The sequence below is a fragment of the Heterocephalus glaber genome, unplaced genomic scaffold, assembly GCF_053883595.1.
Source record: "Heterocephalus glaber isolate CG9 unplaced genomic scaffold, H.glaber_assembly_v1.0 deba00001444, whole genome shotgun sequence".
Lineage (NCBI taxonomy): Eukaryota > Metazoa > Chordata > Mammalia > Rodentia > Bathyergidae > Heterocephalus > Heterocephalus glaber.
The window spans coordinates 16,418,819-16,437,206 of record NW_028258297.1 but is presented as its reverse complement, the minus strand read 5'-3'; the positions used below and the strand labels follow the sequence as shown (position 1 = coordinate 16,437,206).

At 38.8% G+C, this 18,388-nt stretch overlaps 1 protein-coding gene and 1 pseudogene across 4 annotated transcripts in view; one reads left to right on the top strand and one right to left on the bottom strand.

Annotated features, from left to right (window-relative positions):
• St8sia1 (ST8 alpha-N-acetyl-neuraminide alpha-2,8-sialyltransferase 1) overlaps window positions 1–18,388 on the bottom strand; it is a 147,487-nt gene that overhangs the window by 105,757 nt on the left and 23,342 nt on the right. Inside the window, exon 1 of one of the 4 annotated variants that reach the window (XM_087214024.1) lies at window positions 12,412–18,247. The exons of the other annotated variants lie outside the window; for them this stretch is intronic. The gene's annotated coding sequence lies outside the window, so the exon portion shown is untranslated. Of the gene's footprint in view, window positions 1–12,411; window positions 18,248–18,388 lie in introns of those variants that run through there. 4 annotated transcript variants of the gene reach the window in all.
• Window positions 1–18,388, top strand: part of LOC106009440 (dnaJ homolog subfamily A member 1 pseudogene) — a 41,305-nt pseudogene that overhangs the window by 1,983 nt on the left and 20,934 nt on the right.

Sequence of the window (18,388 nt, the reverse complement as noted above, 5' to 3'; positions counted from 1 at the left end):
AAGACTTAATGGTTAAACGTTAAGTTTACCCCCCAGAAGTTCCATGAGAAATAAAAACTCTAAAAATATACATGAGAAATCATCTCCAATCCAGTCATAAAAAAGAATTCTTCATATTTCCCTTCTCTGATTTATTCTTCTCTACAGCACTTAGCTCTATTTATAGTCTATTTATTTATAGTCTTGTGTACGGTCTTTCTCCCCAAGCCCCAGAATATAAACTCTATAAAGCAAAGGATTTTACTCTTCTGGTCACTGCTGTATTCCCATTTCTTAAAAAGGTGGCACATCCATTGCAAAGGTGCTGGATAAATATTGATTAAATAAATAACAAATTGGAAAAAAGACAGTGTTGAAGAAAAAGAGAATCTCGATGCACATTTTGATCTCACCAATCAAAATTCAGAGTTAACTAGCGCAATGCCTTATAGTTTTTGTCTAGGGAGACTAAAAACCAAAGCATTGTCAAAATAATTGCTATAGACTGACAACATTTCCAGTAGCAGACAGCCCAGCATTTTTTGAGATTTGCTGAGCAATGAATCCCAAGCTCTTTACTCTGTGCACTGAACAGTGGACCGGTTACAGTAAACAAGTCTCTAGGATGTCAGAACCAGAGGTACAATCCACCAGCTAATACATGACTTGTCCTTCATCATAATATCAGACATTCAAATTTGACTTTTAAAATTGTCTAAGAAGATTTCAAATTTAATCTTGTCTCCCTAAAGCTCTTTCTATCTTAGTAATATCTGATCAGTCAATTAATTTTTAACATTTGACTGTTGGCCAAAATATGTGTCTCATGTATTTCCTCCAGACAGTCCAATCAATAGTACTTATTGTAAACTGTCCTGAGCTGAGTTCCTAAAATTCCTTTTAGATTTAGTATATGTTGACTCCTTGGGTTAATGTCACAGAGCTTCAGAATCACTGCTGAATGTGCCCAAAATCCCAATGTCAGAGGGTGGTTTGAAGTTGAGATAAGTTATAGAGGGTCGTTAGTATATTATAGGATCTCAGCAAGAATTAATTTCATCCTCCTTCTTAATTGTCAGACACTAACTCTGCTTGCCTCACACAGCCCTAACTCATAAGTGTTTTCTGGACGTAATTACTGATAGTTCCTCTTCTATTCTCCTGTGTCCTTTTGTTTGCTTGTTTGTTTGTTTGGAGACAATCTTGTTGTTACTCAGGCTGGCCTTGAACTTTTGATCTTCCTTCTGAATAGCTGGGATCACAGGAATGAGTCACAGTGCCTGGCTCATGTCCCTGTTTAAATGATGAATCATCTGTTCAGCTTATTAAGGGTACAAGAAGAGCTGACATCCAATAAAAGAGGGCTTTAATTTAAGAGGAGAACCTGGTGGCCTACAGAGGACTCAGAAAGGTTTCTAGCTCTAAATAACTAAACCGTAGTTTTCAGAGATTATGGAAGGTAGTGTTTGGGTGGCCATAAAACTATCTTTCCCTTTGATTTAATGAAATCTTTGTCAAATCAAGGATGGTGGCACAAGACTGTAACCCCAGCACTATGGAAGGCTGAAGCAGAAGGATTAAAATTTGAGCTTAGCCTCAGCAATTTAGCAACCTAGCAAGACTTTTTCTCAAAATAAAAAATATATAGGGCCTGGGGATTTAGCTCAGTGGTGCCATGCATGCCTTGCAAGCCGAAGATCCTGAGTTCGATCCCCAGTACCAGAAAAAAACTTAAAAAAATATATATATATAGGGGATGCAGCTCAGTGTGAAATTTTAAAATTAAAGAAATAAAAGTCAAAAGTCACCTTTGACTAAGGGCTCAGACATTTATTCTGTAGGATCTAGAATAAGAGCTAGCACAGGCTGGGGATTTAGCTCAGTGGCACTGCGCCTGCCTTGTAAGCACAAGATCCTGAGTTCGATCCCCGGTACCAAAAAACAAAACAAGAGCTAGCAGACGTACTGAAGAATGCCAATGAACACTATGTTCAGCCTTTGTACTCAAGCTCACTAGTGGGTCTACATAGCTAGGAAGATTCTAATAATTAAGCTCTGAAAATTGAGTAGCAGAGCCCTGTCCGTGGCAGGAGAGTGGAAGCAAGTAATATCAGCACATTTCTCAGCAAAATCCAATACCTTCTGCTCACAATATGGTCCCCACTGAGGCTTACATCTTTGGGGGGGAGGGGTTTAGCTCAGTAGTTCCAGTGCCTGCCTCGAAAGCACAAGGTCCCAAGTTCGATCCCTGGTACCAAAAAAAAAAAATCTTTGACATAGATTCAAAATATGCACTCAATATGAGGCTGAAGTTTGTATTCATCTCATTTTTCTGTAAAAGTCTTTGGATTATGTGGAAGAAAAAGTACTTTCAATAGATTATTGCTTAAACTAATGTTTTCTGCAGAAATAATATGAAGCATTCTCAACTATTAATCTTCTGGATAATTTGACAGAATTATAAACACAGAGAGGAAAAAAAACAGCTGTTATCCACCACTTAAAGCAGCAAGTAATCTTGTATTTAGCAGCATTTTATTCTTCAAATTTGAAATGATTGCACAATGAAGGAAAAGTGTTCCAAAGAAAGGTAGATTAGTGCCATTCGTAATTTGCATTTCTCTAGAACAGGCAGAGCAAATTGAAAGGAGGAACTTTTGGAACACAAATATTTCAAGGATGATTTGTTTGTCCTGATACATATTTATTTTATAACTTATTTAATAAGCATACATGATTATTTGCATTGAAAGATACAAAATTTTCTAGGAAGAATTTCAATGAATGCTTATTTTCTGTCTTCCTATTGAAGCTCACTCACTGATACAGCTAGAAAGATTCACCTACTTGCTATTTTGGTAGCTGGAAGTGAGTGGGCTCCTTTGGATAGCATTTATTCATTCATTTGTTCACTCAGTCAGAAGACACTCATTGAACAACTTCAGTAAGTCAGGCACTAGGACTAGGACAATGAATAAACCAGGGGTCAAGTGCTCTCTTAAATTCTAATGAAGGAGCCAAACAAGCAAGATAAATAAACTGCACTGGCAAGTTGCAAAGAGTGCAATTTCTATTAAGATGCCCAAGTCCTCACACTGTCACCTGAGTAAAGACCAGGAGGAGGCAAGGGTCCAGCCACATGAATGTCTGAAAAGACAGGAGAGGATTCAATACCCTATCTCTTGCTCTTAGGTTCCTGGGTGGGTATGAGAATTACATTGACAGAAGATCGATTAACAGAAAAATATACAAATATATGTAATCTAAGGTTTATATGATGCAGGAGCCCTTAAGGAAATGAAGACCCAGAGAAGTAGCAAAACCTACTTCTTCTGTATGAGGTTGAACAAAGAGAACTCACTGTTGCAAAGCATTTAAATTATATGAAAAGGCTAAAGGAATGTAAGAATTATGGCAATAAGGTCTGTTTAGACAGAATTATTTCAGATAAGATGACCTATCATACACTTTCTTTTCCCCTGGTACAGTGAAGGCATCTGTCACATGGGACTTGTCCCGTTTTCTGGAAGAAGGGAAGATGAGAATGCCCTACTTGCATCTATTTGTCAAGTTCCTTTAGCTAAAAGAAACCCTCATGTCCAAGAAGCATACCTGGGGGTGGGGGCATTCTCAGCAGAGCCAATGGCCAGTGCCGAGGCTGTGAGCAGAAAGTACCTGGAACCCAAAGTTCCGTCGAGGAAACCAGGGAAGCTGAAGCAAAGCAAGCATGGGGTGGGCGTCTCAGGGGAGAGACCTGAGCTGGGCTGAGCAGGTGCTCTGACTCTCTTGTCACCCGTAAGCTTCTCGTGGCATCATCCACGGGCCATTGAGAATAAACCTCCCTCCCAAGTCACAGAAAGACGCTTGAATTGCACTAAAGTTGAGATGGAGAAGGTCTGGTTACCATGCTGCAGAAATTTCATAAACCTTCCCAGTGGATTTCTCTCTGATTCACCACATATCCCTAACATTTCCCCCAGCAAGACACCCATCCTCTCCACCTCATAGCCTCATGATTTTCTTGTATCCAGAGCAACTTCCCTCTAGCAAACTCTATGACTTTGATTCCTCTCATAACCATTTACTACTGAGGTATAAGAAAAACCACTACACAGTTTCCCCCCTTCCTTCGGAGAACAGAGAAGGCAAAGACACTTTTCCCATTATGTATGTTTAATCTTTATAAATAAAATTATTAGTCTATGAATAGCGTTATGACAAAACAGCAAGCACTGATTTACAACTGTGCCATTTCTCCAACGTACAGGTTTACATAGCAGGTGTCTTAACTATCACGGCCCGCTGTGCTTCTGAACTGCCCTGGGTGGTCAGACATTAAGTATCCACTCACAATGGGTTCCAGGACCCCCACCAGCACTTATGGTAACCAAAATCTAAGATGCTCAAGTTTCTTACATAAAGGGCACTGTATTTGCATATGACCTATGGACATCCTCCCTAAATACCTTAAAGCATCTCTGTATTACTTATATCTAATACAATGTAGAGGCTATGTAAAAAGCTATCACGCTGTATTGTGTATGGGATAATGACAAGAAGAAAGTCTGCATATGTACAGTACAGACTCAGGGTTTTTTTTCCCTTGAATGTTTTCAACCCATAGTTGGCACGAGTTAGTGACAGGCAACGGAGAAAAGAAGAATGAGAAAGAAACAGCATTATGGATCTTCCGAATTAGATAGCTTTTTCTAAGCTAGGAAACTGAGCCAGTGAGCTTTAAAATGAGCAGGGAACTGACGTATTTTATTGGATAAAGTCCTAGAGTCAAGCTCCATGGATTCAGCCCAAGTCCACTGCCTGCTAGATGCAGGACCTGACAGTAGCATTTGTCCTGAAATGTTTCCAGAGCATAACTGTCTCTTTCATGATTCATGGCACACACTTCTGGTATTTCTGTAACATTCAAAATTATTTTCTGAGAAAAATTTTGGCTCTGTGCTGTGACCCATTTTCACAGGAGAGAATTCTATGTAAACACAAGTCAGGGATTCTCAGTTTTCTTTACAGAATATTAACTGTGCCACCTGCTTGTCTAAAATATACGGGCCCCTCTTTACTCAGCACAGAATATCAGCATTTCAGGTTGTCAGCAACCTTTAATTGCCCGTCATCCAGTTCCCATTAAATGTGTAGTTAAAGGAATTGTTGGCTAGGAGAAACAAAGGGAAATATTAGCTGAATTTTCCCCCAGAAGGAAGAGTCTTTATACTTAATCTGTATCAAGTCAAATCACCAACAAGTTAGCTATTTGCATTACATAAAAGTAACTATTTTCAAACACGCACCCTGTAAATTCATAGGCATGAATAAAGCTATTCTCAAGGTCAAGGAACTCACCCAACATATTGTGCCAACAATCAGGAGTTTTTTATCTCATCCACCCATCATCCCTCACCTTATTGCTATGTTTGCTACATCGGTACTTAATCTTGAATTATTCTGTGAATATCCCCGACCTCCCTTCAGAGAAAAAAAAAGCACATAGGTATTGAGAGAATTGACAGAGGCAGTTAAGGAGAAGTATAGGCTTACAAATACAAATAAAAGAGATTTTTTTTTTAACTGAAAGCGCTGAGAAAATAAGAGATTCTTTCAAGTGTAGTTGGGATAATCTTTTGACAGTGAGTGAATAAAGAAGCAACAATTATAAAAAGTGACGGAAAACGATAGATGAAATGGAAATTGTTTTTAGTTGGTCAATGAGATAAGTAGCCACTGAGAACTAGAGACCAGATCAACGTGCTATGATACACCCAGTGCTTAGACATTAACAAGACTGCATATAACAGAAGTACAGAAACATCTGCATTTACTGCTAAAGCAAAACATAGATGTTAGATGTCTACTAACCCAAAAACTGAAGATAACAGTAGGGCATTACTGAAAGAAAATTTGAGAAATTGCAAGGAATCAAACTCAGGGCCTACCACTCTAGCACCAAGCTACACTTCCAGGCTCCTATATTACTAAAAAAATTAAATAAGTGGATGTTCAAGTACTATTCATGAAAAATGTGTCCTTTATGTTCAAGGCCACTGTGAATGTTGCACATTACAGGATGCAGGACAGCAGCAACTGCTATGAAATAGCTCACAGCATTTGAGGAGATCATCAAGGAAAAGTGCCCCAAAATCCTTCAATGCAGACAAAAATGAACCATTTCGGGAAACTGTGCCTAATTGGCTATAAACCGAAAAAGCTGAAGAACATGCTTCCAGGATATCCTGAGACTCAATTTTGAAAGAGGAATATAAGTTTAAGCCTTTCTTAGTCAGTTTGGAGCTGTAACCTATGTAAAAGTGAAGAGGCTCAGAAATAACTAACCTTCCTGTGGGAAAGCCTTCTCCAAGCTACATTATAAACTTATGCTTTCATTGAGGGTCAGTGTAAGAAACAGCTGCACCAAGAAATAGTGTTCAATTTTCTATAAAATTGAAGTTGAAGATAATGTCTATTATCTATACTGCTCTTACCTTCATGATAACGTCTTCCTTCAATTTAGTGTTAGGAAAATTTGACACTACATAAAAAAGTATGCTTTTGTTTATCAAACAGTAAGAATTATTTTGAATCATTAAGTATCCAATTGGTTTCAGTCATCAGGAAGCTCAGAAGTAAATTTAGTATAGTTATAGGACTATCTCAGCCCCAATTCTGTGGACTAAAATCCCTCTTTCTTATTAACGGTTGCTTCAAAAAATGTTAATGTACTATATTTTTTAATGTACAAAACTTTAAATAATTAAATTCAAATTTTGTATAAATTTATAATTTTAAATGTTAATTTCAGAATTTTTAAAAAATACAAGATGAGAGAAATAGGTTAAAAACAAATATCACAGATAATCCCTCTATACAGAAATAACTACTGTTATTCAGTTACTATTTTCCTACATGTTAATCCAATTGTTCTCTGAGTAAATAAGTATTTACTGAGTACCTCACATGTGTCAGACACTGTTCTAGGGGATGAAGATACAATCATAAAGAAAACAGGCTCAGTAGTTGCCCTCTTGAAATGGAAATTTATTCTGTTTACATTTACTGCAGCTACGAACAACTGTTTGATGAACATCTTCATAGTTAGATTTGTGAATACATCCAAGGTTACTTTCCTGGAATAAATTTTTAGAAGTGTATTTGCAGGATCAAAAGATATTTACTGTTGGAGTACCTCCTACTTCAATAAGCTATTGTACCATCGTTTTTCATCCTTGTTTTCACCAAGTAAAATATTTACAAAGTTTAAACTACCGTAATGCAACAAAAGCAAGGGTTCCCTTTCATGTTCCCCATCCCATCTCTCCATCCATAAAGGCAATGATTTTTGTATTTCTAGTTATCATTCAAATGTTATTGTTGGGCCGGGGTGCAAGGACCCAAGTTCAATCCCCGGTACCAAAACAAACAAACAAACAAATGTTATTGTTCTTTTCCAACCTTATATATTATCTATTGACCTACTATTATGCAAGATAAAAATACCAATGTCTAAGCCTATCCCAGACCTACATAGACTGTTCTTCACCCTATGTACCCTACAGAATTCCATAAAAAAATTTAGTTAAAGTAATATTATTTTTGAACTGCGAGTCTGTAAGTATGATTTAGTAATTGAGGCATGCAGTACACTGGTGCTGTATTTTTTTGTCAGTTTTTTTTTAATCTACTCTTCCTGGAATAACTAATAATCTAATATTTTTCATTTGCTGCCTTTATCATGTACCTTTCAATAATTCCTCTTAAATGCATCAAAGAACTGTAAAACATTCTCAATGTGTTCATACTGATCACACTGGAAGTCAACTGGGGTTTCTTTTTTCTTGGAAATATCTCTTTCTGGAGGGAAACTTTGTTTTTAATTTCATAATATAAGTATGACTCTATCAATGAGAATTACTTTGACTCATTCAGCGGTCGCTTTGGTGTGAGTCTTCACATCACTCCGATTTGGTCGGCTTGCTCTCTAGCCTTCCTGAATACCCATGGCCCTGGGAATTCCCATCACCTCTTTCCGGAATTAAATTACTCGTGTTCCTTTATCACTTTTTCCTTTTTAATAGTAACATGTCATTTTGGTGTAGCATATATTTTCTTCTTGAGAAAGGATATAAACGAAGTACTTTTCTTGAGTCTTTGTTGAAAACACGTCCTACTTTGGCTGGGTACAAAATTTTATAAAGATTAAAAACAATTTTCCTCAGATTTTGAAGACATTATCCTTTGTTTTTGGGCTTCCAGTATTTCTATTGAGAATTCTGACATCACTTTTACATCTAATCATTTGATTATAATCACTTTCCTTCTCTGAAGGTCTGTAAGATCTTAAATGTTCTGAAATTTTACTAATATGCCTTAGAAATGTCTTTTTGCATTCTTTGTGCTGGACATGGGTGGTCTCTTGCCATCTAGAAACGGACGTTTCAGCTCTGGATACGGTCTATTATTTCTTTAATAATTTGTGCCCTCCCTTTCTTTTATATCTCTATTTCTGGAATTCAAACTTCTCATTTGCTCACTTTTTTCTTTTCTTTCTCACTTTTTCTTTATTATTTTTATTATTTCATTTTATTTCATTTCTGTGATACTGGGAATCATTGAACCCAGGGCATTTGTACTGAACTAGCCCTTTTTTCACTTTTCAGTTTGAGACAGGATCTCACTATGTCCCTAAATCTCATTTTTAACCTCTATTTTTCCTTCTTACTTTTGGGGGAATCATTTCCCAAATCCATCTACTGATATCTTTGAAAATCCACCTACTGATATTTAAATTTCATTATCACATGTTTAATAGCAGAAACTTCTAAAAGCTCCATTTTCAATTATCTTCCTATCCTTTGTTAATATAGTATATATAATTTTGAAGACTCATAACTATATCATTAACTATGTGTCCTTCTACTTCCCGCGTTGTCTATTTCCTGTGTTTTTCTATTGATTTGTTTTGGTGTCTGTGTTTCATGTGAGAGGCTTTCTAAAAATATTTACTGATCCACAGCTGTCCACTGACATTTAAAACTGAGGCACAAAACAGCTGTCTGAGAGTTGCGTGTGCTTGGGCGGTGGTTACCAACCTCTGGTCTTCATCAGGGATGATCCCGAGGACCCAGTCTCTCACTGGGAACTCTCAAGAGTTGGTATCCACTCTTTTCACTTGGCCAGACAGTGCCCTAGAAAGAATCCTCCAGATCCTTGACAGGGGTTAAGCCTACTCCCTAACACTCTGGGAGTTGAGCGGAAAGGGTGCTGAGGTCTCCCTCTCCAGTACACGGACTCTGATTAATATACCTGTTTCTAGCTAATGCCCCAAGTCGGTCTCTATTCCGTCTCCAGGCTTTCCACAGATGGGAAAGGGCAGCTTCTCACACCTGTGGGAAGGGGAGACCTGGCTCACTCCCAGGCATGACTCCATTTTTAGTTTCATCACCACTCTCTCCTTTTAAGTCCTGAGTCTTCTGGGAATTCTGCAGCAGGAACTGATTTCCTTCCTGCTGGCTTCCCTGTTGCAAGTGCTCAGGTTTTAGATTTCCGGACTCTCCTAGTTAGACATCACAGGCCCGTCTGCTTTTCATCTCCTACAATTCTGTTGACATCTTCTGTCTGTTATTGTCTCCTCTTCCATTCTCACAAGTTTATGCCTGTTTATATTCTTCTCTTCTCATTTTACTAGTCTTTCAAGAGGGATCAAAAAACCAGAAGCCAGATGGTATTATCCTTTTCAACTTTTCACTTCTATACCTATGATTTTTCAGTGTTTTCTCATTTTAAACATATGTGTATAAAAGAATTACAGAAGGGCTACCATGAAATTTTTTGATGATGACTGCTTTAAAGAAATGGAAATGTGTCTTGGGTATGGGGAAACTTTTCATCATCTTATGTGTTTCTATACCTTTTTAGTGCCATGAAGTTATATTACTTTATTACTTTTGATTGAATTACTTTTTAAAAGCTACTAAAAATGAAATAGTAATAAATCCTTATTATTGAGAATCTAGAAGATATAAAAAGGTATAAAGAATAAATTAAAAGTTTTAAAATACAACTGTATAGAAAATATTAACAGTTTTCTCCCTGTGAGTTTATGTTCTCAGGCTTTCTTAGAAACTGACCTACACTTAGCAATTATCTCAGCTTTGACATCTTCAAAATCTCCTTTGTAATTCAATCCTAACTTCTGCCCATGAAACTGCTTATCTGTATTTTAAATGAAAGAAAAATTTCTTCAAATACACCCACCTTCTTGCAGTAAGATAAAATTTGAGGATTTCTGCAAACCAGATATTTCAAAATATTTACTGCCTGTTTTCTCACCATTCTCTCTACTTGCCTCTGGTCTAACACCTTTACTGAAACTGCCTTCTCGGAGATTTCAAAGACATCAGAATGAGCAAAACAAACCACACAGCCTTTCCTAACTTCTTACTCAGCCACATTACTCTTGTAATTGACGCTGTTGGCCACCATAGCCCATCAGAATCTCAGGCTCTAACTGCTTTTTCTCTTTCCTAACAAAATACCACTTCTTCCCATGACCTCATGTGGTTATGTCCCATGGCTAACACCTTGGTTCTTAGCATTTCTTACTCTAGTGACAATACAGGACTGAGTTACAGCCATGTTCCTTCTAACCATGTCCAGAGAGCTAATAATGGTACCCACTGCACTGTCTATCTACTCTAGCTAGGTACCTATCCCGCCCTAATCTTGTTTACCTGAAAGGACAGGATCCCTGAAGGCCAGAGGTCCCTCTTCAGGCAGTCTAGTTAAAACTAGTTGGATCAAAGATGGCTGCCAGAGTGACCACCACTTAACCTCTACCTTTATGATAATCTAATTTCCATACCAGGCAACACAACTATGAGCCGCCATGACAGGAAGGACAAGGCCATAAATGGAGCATGAATGGGTGGTCTCATAGTCCTGGGAAATCTCCACCTATTCCAGGAAAAGACATGATGAACATTCCTCCCCTTTATTATCCTAGCTCTCCCCTTTATTCCTTCACCCTGTTTATGACTTTCCCAACACCAACAGGTGGAGAAGTGGATTTGCAAGCCTATATTCTTGCTCCTCTGGCCAGCAAATAAACTTGCACTATTGGCACTCAACTTTGGTTTTGCTTTCTGGCTTTACAATACCCAATGGAAATAGGAGCCTTTTTGAGAGGGCTCTCCCTCACCCAAGGAGGAGGGGACAACAATTTGTGGGTAACAGTACCTCCAAAAGAGATACAAGAGAGAATAGACCTAGCACGGACCATCAGGACATGTCTAAAGGTGGAAGGTAGAGCTGGAGCTGTGGAGAAAGAAGGACCCACAGGAAAACGAAGAAGAAATTTAAAAAACATTCGTTCTTCCTATACACATCTTTTCACATACCTTACCCCCATTTACTTCTGAAAACAATCCTGCCAGCCAGGCCTGGTGGTGCAAGCATATAATCCCAGGCACCCTGGAAACTGAGGCAGGAAGATCACAAGTTCCAGGCCAGCCTGGGCAACTTAGAGAATTAGCGAGTCTGTCTCAAAATAAAACATAAAATAATAAAGGGCTGGGGATGTAGCTCAGTACAAGATCTTGAGTTTGATTGACAGTATTCCAAAAAACAAACCAAACAACCAAAAACAATCTGTGAGTTACTTCTCTCTTTACAGGAGGTGAGCAGCAACAGCACAAAACCACATAGCCAGGACCCAGGCTGGAGACAGGGAGCCCGGAGTCCTGGGAAGAGCGGAGATTTCAGTCAGCCTAACCCCACCACTTACCATTCTAGGGTTTCAAGTCAAATCACTCAGCTTTCTGGTTTTCACGTTTCTCATTTATAAAATGGGCACAAAATTAGTTGATCATACATGAAAAGATTTCAATAAGCCATATTTAAAGTCCCAGTACATAGAAAGGGGGTCATAGATCGTTGTAATGATTATCTGACTCTATAAATATGAATTCTTTTCCTTAGCAAAAGAGAACACTCCGGGAGTCAAAGGAAGGGAGAATTTCTAGAAGAGGCGCTAACGCTGCTTCCACAGCACCCGGGGCCAGGCACAGACAGAAGCCCAGGTACCCGACTGCACAGCCTTGGGGCGGAGCTGGCAGTAAGTAGCTGCACCCACAGGCGGCCGATGAGCCAGGCAGGTCTCCTTGACTGACTCATCCAGGAGCTGGGGAAAGCTCCACCCCGAACCTGTTATCGTCCGGAGACCGTCTGTTCCCACGAGAGTCCTTCTATCGCCACTCAATCTCAGGAGCGCTGCACCTGTGCTTTCCGATTTAAAAAAAAAAAGTAAGGCAAAAAACCATATGTGTTTTTGAAAGGAAAATAACAACACGAAGTCAAAGCATCATAAGCCTGTGTGGATTTAGAAAGGTCAGACCACCAAAACTGCTGATTCTCCTCGAGACTCACTTCATAGCGAGTCTGACATTCCTCTTCCCATAAGAGTGCGATAATCAACACGGTCACCCAAAATGAGGAGACTGAAGGAAAACACGAGCTGACCGGAAGAGCTGACGGAAGCAGTATAGCCGGTGGAAGTATTTGAGACAGCAGCTGCAGACTGTTCCAGACGCTATGATAACGGGGCACATAATTAGTTTTCCCTGGCAAAGGAAAACAGAAGAACTGATGAGGTCAAACCCCGTACATTAATTCAATTCAGTGAGTGCATTTGTTTGGATAAATCCTATGGGCTTGAAGCTGCAGGTCACAAAGGACATACAAGACACAAAACATGAAGGGTGTCCAGGCGATGAATCATGCACTCGTTCACTCATTCGTTCACTTATTCATTCATTCATCTATTAAATATCTATTATGCCCTGGGTCTGTGTCAAGGATGGTGTGCTAAGCTTTTCGAATGGAGGTGAGTAAAATGTAGTCTCTGTCTTCAAGAATTTCAGTCTCGTGTCAAAACAGAGCAGCAAATAAACAGCCCCAGCCCCTACCAGCAGCACTTGGAAGAGGACCCAAAGACTGTAACAGAGGAGAGAACTGGAGAGATGGGTGGGGTAGAAGAGAACAGGTGGAGGGAGGGAGAAAAATTTCTCAGATAAGGTAAACACTGAGAAAGAAAGGAGGAGGCGGATTTATTCAGGCAGGCAAAAGGCTGGCAGAAGGAGAATCTCTATGATAGAGGGAATACCAGGCACAAGACATACAGTTCCCAACCCCACTGGCCAGTATTTGTAACTATTTTATCAACAGTCTTTGGTGAAATGAGGAAAATGTAGGCACTGAGTGAAGCTTTCAGATTTTAATTTAATCTCCGTATTTTGAGATTATGTCCTTTCTACCTTTTGTTGTTTGTTGTTGGGGACTGAACCCAAGGACCTCAGCATCATACTAAGCATTTGTTAACTACTGGGCTACAATCCCCAGGGCCCCCTTTCTGCCTTTTGATGTTAGTATATAAAGTCTTTAATAAAATGGTGGATCTTTTTATTTTTTATTAGAACATGTTTTATATGCACAATGCATACAGTAATTGCAGGCAGTTGGTGCATATCTATATGGCATCTGAATCCTTTTTCCTTTTTCATCCCGTCTCCTCTCTCCATCCTTAGATTACTCTCCACTGGCGCTTCATAATTTTCTTACTGCCAAAATAAAAGCTTATCAATACTGTCCATGTTTTCATTCATTTGGCAGTTTCCTAGTAGATTAAATCCCTACATCTTGGAAAGTCTCCATTAACATGATGCATTAACACAGCCACCAGTACTTGGTGTGGCCAGTAGGGAGGGTACACATGGCAAATAAATACCCAGCAGTTTACCTAGGAGATTAAATTCAGCAAGTAGACAGGGCCCAATTACGAAGGGCTTTATTTATACGACTAAGAAATTTAGATTTTATTCCACAGACAAAAAAAGAGGAGGTGACCTTCAAAGGAGTGAGAAATGACCAAGTATCATGCTGGGCAAGTCACTTAGTCTTTTTCTTGGACATTCCTGTGTAAAATCCTGCCATTTGGTAATCAGCCCGCCTACCAAGACTTAAACCAAAATCACGACAAATAGATGAAATTCTCCCATGAATGCTAATGTCTCATTCTAAAGCACTAAGATTCTAGAGCATAATATTCTAGGGCACTAATATTAATAAGATCTTCCTCCTCCTTTAAATAAATGCATAGACTAACCAGCTTTTAAAATCTCCTGACTTTCTCCTGGATCACTTTTGAGCACGATACTGGGCCACCAGCACCCTAGTGATGAGACACAAAGTGATGAAAACAGACTCTTCCTGGGTTCCAACAGGGGAATGGCACATCATTCCATAAATTAGGATTTCTATTTGTGATGGGACCACCTACAAATCATCTACCATGCTAGTTTTCAAGAGTTCTAATTTTTAGTTTACCAAGGATTCTCATTGGCATTGTACAAAGAAGGCTGGCTTCGAGAAGCACTTGGCAATATAACAGTGCTCCTTTTGTGTGTGAACACATGCTGAGTTCTGAAATCCCCGCAGTTGTCAGAAAAGACGTTTGGTGCATCATCAATGCTGTGGGGAATTGGATCTGATTTTCCAATTGATTACTGGTCTTGTTGGTAAATATAAATTACTTTATTTATAAAAGTTTGGTTATTTGGTTAATCATTGCTGGATTAACCAAAAGCAAATTATGTTTGCATCTGGCGCACCAACCAAGTAGGAGCATTCCTATGATGGAAAAACCCCCAAATTTGTAAAAGTAAAAAAATAATAATTTTGGTGTCTAAATTTCTTAAAAAACACTGAAGTAGTTATTTTGGGCAAATTCAAAACTCTGCCATACCAAGTATGTTACATTCTTTTCAATGCTTATGTCTTGCAAAAGTTTTCATCAGAATTTTTTACTAATGTAGCAAAAATCTTTACTTGTAAGTTATTGGCCTAACACTTTGGTGTGTAGCAACGGGAATTTTTATTTTTGAACAAACTTTAATTTGAGATATGTATATCATTCACAGTTCAAATGCTAATCATCCATAAATCTGCCGGTATAGTTATAGCTCATGGTGAGTGCACTCTGGAAGCAGGCCGTCCTAAATGTGAATTCTAGCCCTATCTCCTAGTACATATGAGACTCTGGAGATGTCCCATTACTTCTCTACAACCTCTGTTTCCTCAAGTGGAAAGCAGAAATAAACTAATACCTACTCAATACACTGTTGTAAGATCACACATATAAATCCTTTTGCACGGAACCTGTTACATCTCTCAATCAAAGTCATTATTATCTATTGTTATTATTATCTGAATTTATATTTTTCAACATAGGGTAAAAGTAGGTCAAATAAAAGGAGAAGAAAGCTCTGTACTCTAAAGCCACCAAATGAATATACTTGAGTTTTGCCAATAAAGAAAACAGGAAAAGCACCGAACAAATGTAGGAGTTATTTCCACACAAAACCCATCAGGGATAGAAAAATGGAGTCATATCCAAGGGAGCTGAAAATGAGAAGAGGATTCTAGCCTGGGCCAAAGGCCCTGGGGAACCACTTGTCCCCAAATGTCACCCTATTTCAGTCAACCTAGACAACTGAGCAAGATTCCTCCAACGTTCAACAATGAAGAAGAATCATTAGAAAAATAAACACTTAACTCTACCAATATTGATGAATTTAAGCAGAAGTTTATTTACCAGCTTTTATGGGAAGCAACTTTTCACATGGGTATTGTTAATATCTGGAATATGCTACAAATATCTAAGGAGCCAAAGGCACACAGCTGCCTTGTGGAAGGTGTCCCCGGTCACCATTGATAGACCAGACCAGTCAGCTGTCAGATACCTGGCACCAGCAAATAAATTCAATTTAGGCCATAGTATTCGCTCATAATGCAAATTTAGTGATTTCCAATTTTTAAAAATGTTTGCCTCTTGAAAAGATATTTTTGGTTGTATTTGCTCCGTGTGTGTGTGTGTGTGCATGTGTGCATGTGTGCGTGTGCGTGTTTGAGTGTGTTTCAGGGCAAGGAAAGCATGAGAATCAGTGTTTTGTGGTCCTGAAAGAATTAGTTGGTTTAGGTGAGCAGGATAAAGGAAGGGACCACGATAGCAGGAGCTAGCCCTGTTTGTCTGACCCCTGCTGGCTCTGGACCACAGTGGGCCAGAAGACAGGAAGTGGTAGAGGGGTGGTGTGGAACTGGTACAGCCATGCACGCTCCCCTCCCTTCTACACGCTCATTGCGTAGTACTAGCACTGACTGTAGATCAGCAGCAGCCACCAAAGAGCTCTCAAATACACTCATCCCACATTACCACAATATGTCAACCAAAACGAGCGGAGGATGCCAGCCACTGCATCTCCAAACACAGGTGTTCAAGCTCCTCCCGAACAGGGCCATCGAACTTTTCACTACTGGGAGGATACCTGAAAACAAATCAACATAACTAATAAGAGAACTACTGGAACACATAAAGAATCTCATCTAACAACTGGAAGAAAATGTTAGAAAAAAAAACCAATGATGACTGGCTCAGCTGAGAGAAGAAAACTCAATTCCAGCCCACATACCATGATGAAGGGTAGAGTACCTAGACGAAGTCAAATCTCCTTGTCCTGTTTTGAACTGCAGCACTTGAGATACAAATTTTATTTACTGTGTATCTTCCTCTATCCCATTAACTTCACAAAAGCATTTCCTTGTTCTGCAGGTTTTTATGCTGAGTCTCTTAGATAGCCCATTCTATACTAATCTCATTATCTGTACCCCAGATTGGGCTCCTGGCATGACTTTCTCTTTATTTTTATTAACTATTAATTTAAATATAAAAATACTAATAGTTTAACATGTAGAAACTTATGAGATACAGTGTGATCATATGCATATATATATATATAGACTCACGCTCATATAGACTAACTGCTCAAGATTTTCATTCATTTCTCCCCCAAAATCCATCACCTTGTTCAAATCAAACATTCAGTACTCTTATCTTTCTTTGAGTTCTCTCTCAAAGCCTACCAACATAGCAGAATTTCAACAACAAAAGAAAATGTTAGACAGACGAGTAGCTGCTATCACTTCCAAGTAAGAAGTTTTTATTTTTGCTACTTTTTCCTGCTCCTTATCCATCCCCATTCCAACTACCCATCCCAGACCTGTGCCACAGTAACAAAAGACTTAGTTTAGGGCAGCCTATCTTTATCTCAAATAAGATTCATGCAGTATTCCCACTGCTAGAGAAAATATAGCAAAATTAACACAACAATTTTTTAAACCGACATTTTCTCTCTTCTGAACAGAACATCTATTTAGCCTCTTGCTTTCCATTCCCCCACAAAAATCCAAACTATTTTCCTTCCCTCCCTCCCTCCTGTGCTCCCTCCTGAAATAATGACATTTCCAAAAACCAGATCCATTTGATTTAAGCATCTCACAGTGAGGTGTGTTTCCTGTCAGTTTCCTGAAGACCTTAGGGTCAGGAAGGGCAAGCAGAGAATCCACAGCAGTAGACCATGAAGTAGTGAAGAAACCGAGTGGGAAGAGCAAACAAATTCACACACACACACACACACACACACACACACACACACGCTCCCCTCACAGGATAGTGCTGCACAGTGAAATGTGTTATCCTTAAAGTCAAGTCCACTAGGCCCTGCCCAAAGTCACCACAACGACGGATCTTGATACTTCTCGTATGAACTGCAGATCTCGAACCAGTGCCTGAAATAAGGGCCTGGTGGGGAGAGGTTTGGTGACTAGATTTATAGTATCAGAAACAAAAAGGAGGAAGCAAGAAGGAGGAAGGGAAAACTGGAAGGAACTGTTCATCCCGAACCACAAGATGGTCCTTAGAGAGTGGGTCCAGCAGTCAGCAATTTGAATCTGAATCCAATTTGAATTTGAATCCTGCCTCAGCCACTCACTACCTCCCTAAGCTTCCTCTCTTCTTGCGCCAGTCACACATCCAAGATAAGAGAGCTAGCAAATGAGGAGGAGTTAGATTCAATTGAACAGAGAAAGAGGGAGGAGCAAGAAAGTCAGCCTTGAAATGACTGAAAAAAAACATTTAAAAAGTGCACATTAAAGAATCTCAAAACATAAGAAGTCAATACTATGAAAGAGAACAAATTATCACCATTTATAAACTGTGTAAATATATAAGGGCATATGTGGAAAATTCAAGAGGACCAACTGGAAAAAATACACTACGAAAATCTAGTAAGGTGGCTGGCAATAAGTAAATTTAACGACTTTCAATATATAAAGAATAATCATTTCAAAATAATGATGAAAGTAAGATGGTATTGGGTAAAACAGGAAAATAAAATCACATGAAATATCTAAGAGCAGTCTCAATAAAAATGTGCAGAATTTATGAGAAAAAAATGAAAATATTCTTTATGAAAATAAAATAAGGATTGGATATTCAAGGAAATAAATCTTA